This window comes from Elephas maximus, chromosome 5 (assembly GCF_024166365.1).
Source record: "Elephas maximus indicus isolate mEleMax1 chromosome 5, mEleMax1 primary haplotype, whole genome shotgun sequence".
NCBI lineage: Eukaryota > Metazoa > Chordata > Mammalia > Proboscidea > Elephantidae > Elephas > Elephas maximus.
The window spans coordinates 72,818,301-72,830,354 of record NC_064823.1 but is presented as its reverse complement, the minus strand read 5'-3'; the positions used below and the strand labels follow the sequence as shown (position 1 = coordinate 72,830,354).

Below are 12,054 nucleotides of genomic sequence, written 5' to 3'. Positions count from 1 at the left end.
TCTATTGTGATCCACAGCATTTTCATTTGCTAATATTTGGAAGTAGATGGCTAGGCTTTATTCCTAGCCTGTCTTAGTCTGGTAACTCTGCTAAAACCTGTCCACCCTGGTAACCCTGCTGGTATTTGAAATACTGGTTACATAGCTTCCAGCATCATAGCAACACGCAAGCCGCCACAGTAAGACAAACTGATAGATGGGTAGTGAAAAGTACTATATAGATGCTGGCTATTTTCATGATTTGTTTCTCCTGACAGGCCTGTAATTAGGGGACCTTGAATATTCCCTCTTTATTTTAAGAACACAGCAACATGCAAGCCACCACTGTAAGACAAACTGACAGATGACTGGCAGTCCTGTAATAAAAGTCAAGTAATGTGGCAGGCTGCCCATCTATTTTGTTCCTAGAAATACTGTGGTCAAGTAGCCACTGCCAGAGATCTTTATGAGGTCAAAGGTATACTCTTTATTGAAAATGTGTCCATCACCGTGTTTTTGGTGGTTCAATACTGCCATATGGCCTCTGCTACTCTGGGATTTCCGTGGTCCCATTATAATCAATGAGTCCACCTCAATGGTGATGTCCTGTACAGTTATATCTGCCCTACAAAAGAGAGCAACCACAGAGCAAATACAAATTACTCCCCTTACTAATGTCTTAGTGAAGGGAGTGTCTTCTGAGAATTTTCTTGGAAGGTAGTTGGTGGGTAGATGTGCAGGTCACACATGATAAACCCAGTCCAATGTTCCTATCTTCCTAAGCCTTTGGATTTCCTCCTTTATATTATGCCAGAAAAGCTTTCTAGTAAGTATACCCTTATCAATGAATTTTGTCTGAGCTAACATTATATTGCAACACTCAAGCATCACAGCACTCACTGCTCTGTGCCAAAAAATTTAGAAGGCAGCTACCTGGCCAACCAGCTGGAAGGGATCCATATTTATGCCTATTCCAAAGAAAGGTGATCCAACTGAATGCAGAAATTATCAAACAATATCATTATTATCACACACAAGTAAAATTTTGCCAAAGATCGTTCAAAAGCAGCTGCAGCAGTATATTGACCAGGAACTGCCAAAAATTCTAAGCCAGGTTTGGAATAGGACATGAAACCAGGAATATCATTCCTGATGTCAGACAGATCCTGTCTGAAAGCAGAGAATACCAGAACGATGTTTACCTGAGTTCTATTGACTATGCAAAGGCATTCGACTGTGTGGACCATAACAAATTATGGATAACATTTTGAAGACTGGGAACTCCAGAACACTTAATTGTGCTCATGAGGAACTTGAACATAGATCAAGAGGCAGTCTTTTGAACAGAACAAGGGGATACTGCACGGTTTAAAGTCAGGAAAGGTGTGCATCATGGTTGTATCCTTTCACCATACTTATTCAATCTGTATGCTGAGCAAATAATCCAAGAAGCTGGACTATATGAAGAAGAAAGGGGTATCAGGATTGGAGGAAGACTCATTAACAATCTGCTTTATGCAGATGACTGAACCTTGCTTGCTGAAAATGAAGAGGACTTGGAGCACTTACTGATGAAGATCAAAGACCGCAGCCTTCAGTATGGATTACACCTCAGCATAAAGAAAACATAAATCCTCACAACTGGACCAATAAGCAATATCATGATAAACAGGGAAAAGATTGAAATTGTCAAGGATTTCATTTTACTCAGATCCACAATCAGTACCCATGGATACAGCAGTCAAGAAATCAAATGACATATTGTGTTGGGTAAATCTGTGGCAAAAGACCCCTTTCAAGTATTAGAAAGCAAAGATGTCACCTTGAGGACTAAGGTGTGCCAGACCCAAGCCATGGTGTTTTCAATTGCCTCACATGTATGTGAAAGCTGGGCAATGAATAAAGAAGACCAAAGAAGAATTGACGGCTTTGAATTTTGGTGTTGGTGAAGAATATTGAATATTGATATTGCCAAAAGAACAAACAAATCTGTTTTGGAAGAAGTATAGCCAGAATGCTCCTTAGATGCAAAGATGGCAAGACTTTGTCTCACATATTTTGGACATGTTGTTAGGAGGGATCATTCCCTGGAGAAGGATACCATGCCTGGTAAAGTAGAGGGCCAGTGAAAAATAGGAAGACCCTTAATGAGATGGACTGACACAGTGGCTGCAACAACGGGCTCAAGTATAACGATTGTGAGGATGGCGCAGCACTGGGCAGTATTTCATTCGGTTGTACAAAGGGTTGCTACAAGTTGGAACTGACTCTATGATACTTAACACTCTCCTTGGACTAACATCTTTTGAATCCACTTCTATACCTGTTCTCCAGGTTTCTGACACTATATATTAGAAAAGTGTTGCAATTCTTTTGAAGTATAAACTTTTTCCTCCTGGGTCATAGCATACAGCTGTCCTGTTGGAACATGCTGAGATTTGACCCTAGTTATGTGTCTATGGCAACAGAGGGTGATTGTTTTGAGTCTTTAGGAGAATGGGCAATCTCTTTTAAGAGATCTGCCCCAGGTGAGCTTATCACAGGTATTTCAGCAAAAGAAGTCTAGTCTCCTACCAGAGGGCAAGCTACTACCACAGGAAACAGAAGCTCAGAAATTGTGAATTCAACTCTCTTTGTAATTCAACAACTCACACAATTAAATTTTATATTTAAGTTTTTAGCAATACGAGATCCTTAACTACAGGAAATAGATTCTTTTGGGCCTGTCATGGAAGCTTTCTGGTTCTCCAACTGTGACTTGAGCTGAGAGTTAAGGGATTTGAGCTTGTCATTTTCTTTCTGTAAGTACATAAATGCACTGAGAAAAATCTATCGCACGCCACATTTTTTCTAGTCATCATTACTACCATTAACAGTCAAGTGCAACAGCCACTGGGTCTCCTAAGGCACTTTTTCCAGTTGGAACTCCATTACAATCATCCACAGGTGATAGATTGATTGTGCGATCCCTGCATGACGTGGATTATGAGCTTCCTATTTCCATCTAAAAAGAAGCAAACCAATTCCAAATCCCGTCTTTGTAGGTTTATCTCCTGGGGCTACTCCCAGTACCAATTCTGAACCAGTCAGGGTCCAAGCATACTTTGAACAGGGAAGATTCAATATAAAGAATCATTAACTGTTATGGATTGAGCTGTAACCCCCCAAAAGTTATGTCAAAATCCTAAACCCTGAACCTGTAAATACGATTGTTTAGAAATAGAGTTTTGTGTCATGTTAATGAGGCCATATTGGAGTAGGGTGGGTCCTAAATCTAATCCCTTTTGAATGTTGTCTTAGAAAAGGAGCAGACTAGACATAGACACACACAGGGGGAAATGCCATGTGATGATGACAGAGGCAGATGAATGTATAAGGAGCAAAGGAACACCAAGGATTGCTGGCAGCCACCAGAAGCTAGGAGAAAGGCCCCCAGGGGAAACAACATGGCTAAGACCTTGATTTGGACTTTTAGACTGTGAGAAAATAAAGTTCTGTTGTTTAAAGCCACCTATTTGTGGAATTTTTTTGTTATAACACTAGAAAACTAAGACATTAACTAAAACAGATGAGTAACTATAAGGGGTAAAGAGAACTCTAAGAAATATCCTAGTGCTGAGACAAGTCCCCAGGGAAGAGGCCAAAATGGAAAGTGGGCTCTCTCCCCAAGGCTAGGATTCAAATCCTATTGGAGAAGATATCATTGTAGCCCACTGGCTGGTAGAGAAGTTTGGTGGGTTGTCCTAGAGCAGAGCTGGTTCAGAATCATCAGGCAATCGGGAACACTTCCTGGGGTGCAGGAAGGTAAGGGTGGCAAACAACTGCAAGGTGTAGGAGGACCAAGGCCAATGGATGAGCATCCGAGTGATCTGGGCCATCAAGAACCCATTTTCTGTCTGAGTGGCATAAAACATAGTGTCAGTAGGGCTGTAGCAAGGTGGTCACTGGACCAGGCTGGGGCTGAGGGCTTGCCATGGGAGTGTGCATTATAGGTGCACAGCTAGAGAGGAGCACCACTGGATGTCCCCTCCACATGCTGCTGGCTGCCACATATAGGACCAATAAGAAGTAAATGGAAGTGTACCTGAACCAGGAAGAGAAGCTCCTTCCTTCTGCAGCCTCCTTCTAGCTGTTCCTTATTTCTGGAACATTCTTTTCCAAATACTCACATAGCTTTCTCTATTATATCATTTAAGCCTCTGTTAAACTATTACTCAGAATTCCTTATCTAAAATATACCCTGTATAATACACTCCCTTCCCATAACTCTCTTTCCCTTTATCCAGCCTTTTCTTCATAACACACTTATAACCATGTCAAATTATTTTATTTCAAATAATGTTTATTTATTTACCTACACATATATTTATTTTATTATTGAAATGTGAACTCTAAAAAGGCAGAAACATGTTTTGTTTATTCAGGTATCCTCAGACCCTAGAATAATGCATGGCATATATGTAGATGTTATGGGTTGAATTGTGTCCCCCGCCCCCCAAAAGATATGTTGAATTCCTAAACCCTGGTACCTGGTGGCTCAGTGGCTAACAGCTTGGCTGCTAATCAAAAGGTCAGCAGTTCAAATCCACCAGCTGCTCCTTGGAAACACTATGGGGCAGTTCTTCTCTGTTCTATAGGGTTGTTATGAGTCAGAATTGACTCAACGGCAATGGGTTTGATGTTTTTTGGTACCTGGAAATGTGACCTTATTTGTAAGTAGGGTCTTTGCAGATGTAATTAAACTGATATAAGGTCCTAATCCAATATGACTGGTGTCCTTATAAAAAGAGGAGATAAAACAGAGAAACAGATGGGGAAAAGCACCATGCGACGACGGAGGCTGAGATTGGAGTTACGCTGCTACAAACCAAGGAATACCTGGGGTTACCAGAAGCTGGAAGAGACAAGGAAGGATCTTCCCCTTGAGCCTTTGGAGGAAACACAGCCCTGCTGTCATGGACTGAACTGTGTATCCCAAAACTGTCAGCTTGGCTAGGCCATGATTCCCAATATTGTTTGATTGTACACCATTTTGTCATCTGATCTGATTTTCCTGTGTGTTGTAAATCCTATCTCTGTGATGTTAATGAGGTAGGATCAGTGGCAGTTATGTTAATGAGGCATGACTCAATTTATAAGATTAGCTTGTGTCTTAAGTCAATCTATTTTGAGGTAGAAAAGAGAGAATCAAGCAGAGAGACATGGGGAGCTCATACCACCAAGAAACAAGAGCCGGAAGAATACCATGTTCTTTGGACCCCGGCTCCCTTCACTAAGAAGCTCCTCTACTTGGGAAGATTGATGACAAGGACCTTCCGCCAGAGCTGACAGAGAAAGAAAGCCTTCCTCTGGAGCTGGCAACCTGAATTAGGGCTTCTAGCCTCCTAGGCTGTGAAAGAATAAATTTCCACTTGTGATATTTCTGTTATAGAACACTAGATGACTGAAAACACTTGCCGATACCTAATTTTAGACTTTTAGTGTCTAGAATTGTGAGAGAATAAATTTCTGTTGTTTTACACCACCACTTTGTGGTAATTTGTTATGGCAATCCTAGGAACTAATACTGTAGATATTCAATAAATATGGATTAAATGAATGACTGTAGGTGTCGGAAAATGGGTGGCTTTTCCCAAACATAAGTCTATATGCAGACAGATCAACAGCAATGTAATTTTTTCTTCTAAGTTCATTGGCATGACAACAACTCGATTGTATTTTGATTATTTTTACCCCAATTTGATGAAAATGACTTCCATGTTTTAGTTTCATGTGGTTGCTTGAAACAACAGAAGCGTAACACTCTTAACAGCTCTGGAGACCAGAAATCTGAAATGAGTCTTACAAGGCTAAAATCAAGGTTCAGCAGGCCATGCTCCCTCTGGAGGCTGTAGGGGAGAATGTTTCCTTGCCTTTTGCACCATCCAGAGCCCTTGGCAGTGGGTTTTTGGTTTTTTTTTAGAGCCCCAGCGGAGCAGTGGTTAAGAGCTTGGCTGCTAACTGGAAGGTGGGTAGCTGGAATCCACCAGCCACTCCTTGGAAACACTATGGGGCAGTTCTACTCTGTCCTATAGCGTCACTATGAGTCAGAATCAACTCAACGGCAACAGGTTTGGTTTAGAGTTGCATTCCTTGGCTTATGGCCCTTCCTCTGTCTTCGAATCCACTGGTGTAGTATCTCCTTTCTGTGACTCTGCTTCTATCACATAACCACTTCTATCTGTAATCTCCCTTTGTCTTCTCTTTACAAATACACTTGTGATTGCATTTAGGGACCACCCAGACAATCCAGGGTAATCTCAAGATCCTTAACTTGATCATATCTACAAAGTCTTTGTCATATAAGTAGCATACATAGGTTGCAGGGATTAGGAAATGGGCATCTTGGAGGGTCATTATTCAGCCTGCCACGCTGTGGTTTTATATACAGTAAAATTCACCCTTTTTGGTGTATAGTTCTACAAATTTTGACAAATTGTATACAAAACCACAGTAATCAAGATACTGAACAGTTATATGACCCCCAAAATTTCCTAGTGCCCTTTCGTAATCAACACCTCCCCCAACCTCCAACCCCTGGCAATCACTGATCCATTTTCTGACTCCATAGTTTTGCATTTTCCAGGATGTCATGTAAGTGAAATCATACAATATCTAGCCTTTTGAATCTGGCTTCTTTTGCCTAACATGATGCTTTTGGGATTCCTGCATGCTGTTGTATCAGAGCTTTGCTGCTTTTCATTGTTGAGTAGTATCATATCATACAGACGTACCACAGTTTATTTCACCAGCCGAAGGACATGTGGGTTGTTTCCAGTTTGGGGTGATTATGAGGCAAGCAACTATAAGCATTTCTAGACACTTTTATACAAACGTAAGTGTTCATTTCTTTTGGAAAAAAATCTCAGAGTGGGAATGCTGGGTCATATGTAAGTGCTTAGGTAACTACTAGAAACTGCCACACTGTTTTCCAAAGTGGCAATACCACTCTGAATTTCCACCAGAATGTAGGAGAATTCCCAGTTGCTCTGCATTCTTGCTAGCACTTGTTATTGTAACTTCCACCCACATTTGATTTTGGAGAATGGCCTAGCTACACATGTGTAAGAACAAAAATATACATATGCCTAACCAGCTAAAAACAAATTGGTGAAATTATTCATTGTTAACAATCTTGGTAATTTTCAATTAATAATTCGTGTCAAAAACTTTACTTGTAACATGTTTTCAAGTGTATTTGTTTAAAATGTTCATGGGTGTTTAGTATTAACACACTGATCAGAAACATAAAGTTACTCTGGATTGTAAAGTATTAAAGGTGTCTTAGCTATAGGGTTGCTATGAGTTGGAAATGACTCCATGGCAACTGGGTTTTTTTTTTTTTTTTTTTTTAGCAGTCTTCCAGGAAATAACGTAAACCCAAAGCAATTTGTGTTTATGAGGCATTTCCACAAGGGGACCTGAACTCTGAACCCAGCAATTCCCTCAAAGGGACAGTGTCAGAGTTTCTACTAAGTATGAAGCAAGTAAGTCATGGTAATTTTGGCTTTTATTACAATGCTCCATGCTGCCTATGGAAAAAAAACTGAATAATAACTTTAATTTTAAAAAGAAGTTTTTTAAAAGAGTTCTAAATTGGTAAGTAGGCAAACAGAAATTTGGTTAATATTTGCATAATTCCTTTCAATTTCTTTACAGTGAACTTATACTCATCCACAATTTGAACAAGTTGTCCATTTTTGTTCCACTTTCTTCCACCCCCACTAAATTGAAATTGTTTAAGAAACTCAGGCTTAGGATTTAATGTTAAAATTATTTTCCGTAATGAAAAAACTGAAAATGAAATTAAGAATACAATTCCATTTATAATAGCATCTAAAAAAATAAAATACCTAGGAATAAATTTAATCAGGGAGGTAAAACACTTGTACACTGAAAACTATAAAACATTCCTGGAAGAAATTAAACAAGGCCTAAATAAATAGGACAATCCATGTCCACGTATTGGAAAACTTAATATTGTTAAGATGTCGATACTACCCAAAGCAATCTATAGGTTCAATGCAATCCTTATCAAAATTCCAAGTTTTTTTTTCTTTGCATAAATGGAACAACCAATCCTCAAATTTATATAGAATGACAAGGGGCTCCAAATAGCCAAAGCAATCTTGAAAAACAACAACGTAGGAGGATTCATATTTCCCGATTTCAAAATGTAATATAAAGCCTGGTACTGGTATAATGATAGGAGTATATACCAATGGGATAGAATTGAGTCTAGAAATGAATCCATACATGTACGGTCAATTGATTTTTGACAAGAGTGCAAAGTCTACCCCATGGGGAAAGAAGGGTCTCTTCAATAAATGGTGTTGGGACAACTGGATATCCACATGCAAAAGAATGAGGCTGAATGTACAGAATGGGGAAAATATTTGGGAACCATACACCTGAAAAGGTTTAATATCTGGAACTCCTACAAGTCAATAAGACAAACTACCCAATCAGGACAATAGTCTCAGGGGGTCATCCACCCTCCATGGCTCCAGAAAGCCTGGAGTCCGTGAGAATTTGAAATTTTGTTCTGTATGTCTCCCCTTTTGATCAGGACTCTTCTATGGAGTCTTCAATCTAAATGTTCAGTCATGGCAGCCCAACACCATCCAGTTCTTCTGGTCTCACAGCAAAGGACACAGTTGAAATTAACATCTCTTTTTAGGTTCTAACATGCCAGGAAATTTACCTCGGTTTTGCTTCAGACCAACCAAATGAAGTTAAGTATTATTCCCTATTATCAGGAGGGACCAGTCCCTGGAGAAGGACAACATGCTTGGCAAAGCAAGTCAGTGAAAAAGAGGCAGAGCCTTAACGAGATGGATTGACCCAGTGGCTGTAACGATGGGCTCAAACAGAGCAACAACTGTGAGGATGGCGCAGGATCTGGCAATGTTTTGTTCTGTTGTTCACAGGGTCACTGTGAGTTGGAACCGACTTGACGGCACCTAACAATTATTCCCTACGTTTAAGAGACATTTTATTCCCTATGTTTAAGAGACAAGGACACTAAAACTCTGAGTTTATGTACTTGGCTGAGGTCACTCAGCAGTGATTCACATCCAGATCTGTCTGTCACCAAAGCCAGCACTTGTATATTCCATACTGTCACCAGCTTGCAACTCAAGACCATAAAGTCTTTGTTTGCACACCAATTTCAGTGTTTCTTTGTCTTCAAGAGCTTACCTTTCTCTTTCACATTCTAATTCATAGTTTTATTGCTTTGACTGCATATTGCCAAATTGCTTTCCAAAAGTTCTGTACTAACTTTACTGCCAAAAGCAAGAGATGAACATGCCAATTTTACCACATTCTTGTCACCATTGGGTATTATCATTTTAACAGGGTATTATCTGTAACAGGCAGAAAACTCACCTGGTTGTTTTAATTTTCAGTTATTTCATCTTTGTTTTCTAGTGGATTTGCACATTTCTTCATGTTTGCTAGCTTACTGTATTTTCTCTCATCTGTCTAACATTATCTCACAAGAACTGCATATGTAAAAGGGCTTAAAAAATGATGATGTTCTATAAAACTAAATTAGGCCCCAACTTGTGTAATACGGAAGAATTGTAACACTGAAGAGGCTGGCCACACTGTGGATGCTTAAATTAATCTGTGACTGAAGAAGAAAAAACAAGAAAGGGAGAGAAAACAGAAGCTTTTTAAAATTATCATCTAGCATTATTGATTTTTTCCAACCAACTGCTTATTTCCTTAAAGCAATTATAGATATTCTCCTTAATTTATCATTAACTTGTACAAATACGGAAAATCTTATTATTTGGTTGAACCATATGAGACCGTCTTTTTTGTAGGTTAAAATCACATATAAAAAATCACATATAGTGCATTATTATATACCAGCACTGTTCAACAAAAATATGTGAGCCACAGATGTAATTTTTAATTTTCTAGTAGCCATACTAAAAAGAAAAAAAGTGAAATTAATTTTACTAACATATTGTATTTAACTTGATATATTATTTTGCATTTTTTTTTCACACTAAGTCTTTGGAATCTGGGGTACGTTTTATATTTACAGGACATCTCAGTTCAGACTAGTCACATTTCAAGTGCTCAATAGCCTCATATGGTTAGTGGCCACTGTACTTGGACAGCACAACTCAGCTCTGTGTATTAGATGGTGAGCTTTTGGAAGATAAAAACTGCCTGACTCCTTTGTGTGTCTACAGCAACTAACCCACGCCTGGGAAACAGGTGTTCAACAAATATTTGATGACTGACTAAATGAACTGCACACATTAATGAGAACAACTATGAAGATGTTAAACATGTCACCCTCCCATGGAAGAGATAGTTCCGTGTAAGGCACAAAAGTTGAAGTCCCATAACTACTAGTAAAATAATTACAGCTTTTAAAATGAGAACACAGTCTAAATATGTCAGATATCAGATCTTGGGGATATGATCAACCAGGCAGCATACATCAACAATAACCGAATGGGCAAAAACATGCAATTCACAAAACAAGAAATAAAAATATCCTATAAACATTTTGAAAAATAGTCAACTATGCTAGTAATCACAGAAATATAAGTGGAATGATGTGTTGCTCTTGCCCATGTAATTGGCATGGATAAAAAAAAAAAAAAAACATGTATCTCTTAGTGTGGAGGAAGGTCTGAGGAAAGAGGCACTCATAAGCTGCTGGTAGGAACGTAGACATGAAAACTTTCCGGAAGGTAACCCGAGAAAATGTATACAAAGCCCTAAAAATGGGCACACCACCACACCCAACTCTCCACTCCAACCCTACCATTCCTGGAAATATGCACACGGACATTCCACCTCCGGGAATTCATCCTATGGAAATAATCAGAGAGGTGTCCAAATATATGGATCTATTCATAGCACTACTGTTTGTGAGGAATAAGATGTAAAAAACCAAAATGCTCAATATGATTAATTATAGTACATCTATATGATAAAAGCCTACGCAGCCAATGTTCTTATTGTTCTTCGTTGCCATCAAGTCAGCACCAATTCATGGTGATCTTATGTGTAACAGAATGAAACCTTGTCTGGTCCTGTGCCACCTCCATGGTCATTGATATGTTTTGGCAATTATTATCACAATATTTTGAAAGAACATTTAATCACATGGAATAATCCTGTGAGGTGAAAAGTAGATTTTGAAAAAGAAGTATACTGTGGCTTCATTTTATTAAAAATGTTTATATGCCTATTAAAAATCTAGAAGACTATTCCTTGTTCCTTGTGCATATCTTTGGATAATGTTATAGACAATTTTTACTTTCCCCTCTGTGGTTTTCTCTATTTCTAAACTTACCATGATATACATGTTAAGTTTTCCATTAGGAAAAAAATGCAGTAAATATTATTTTCAAAAGGCAGAAGAAATCTATGGGCAATTTTTATTTCATGTCCTTCATCAATTTTTATTCTTGAGGACAAGCAAGGTGACATTGCTATTCCCAACCTTGTTTCTGAGAACGAGCAGGGTGTGGCAACTCATTACTCAGCATTACCTCAGTTCAGCTGGCTCCAAAGTGCGATGGGATACGACTGTTTTACAGTGTGACTACTGGTAGTCAAAGGGCTGCCTGAACTTTGGAACTTTGGAGTTTACTTTCTTTCTTCAGATGTGGGCAAGGATTATTACGCAAATGAAGACAAGGAAGCCTGAGGCTGCGGTTATAGGCCTTCTTCTAGTACTCAATCCTATCCTTTATTTTGGAAATTTATTAAAATCATCATCATCTCTCCTTTGTTTTTGTGTGGGTTACATATAGGTTCTACTACCCATCTGTCAGTTTGTGGTGCTGTGGTGGCTTGTGTTACTATGATGCTGGAAGCTATGCCACCAGTATTTCAAATACCAACAGGGTCACCCATGGTGGATGGGTTTCAGTGGGTTCAAACCACAGGCCTCTCGGTTGGCAATTGAGCACTTAACCACTGCGCCCCCAGGGCTCCTTAAATGTGGCTATAGAACAGAAATTTCATTGTCGTTGAGTTGATTCTCCCTCACAGTGA

General features: G+C 39.1%; 1 protein-coding gene across 1 annotated transcript in view; it reads right to left on the bottom strand.

The window, feature by feature from the left end:
- HELQ (helicase, POLQ like) overlaps positions 1-12,054 on the bottom strand; it is a 508,107-nt gene that overhangs the window by 258,235 nt on the left and 237,818 nt on the right. The window lies entirely within an intron of this gene.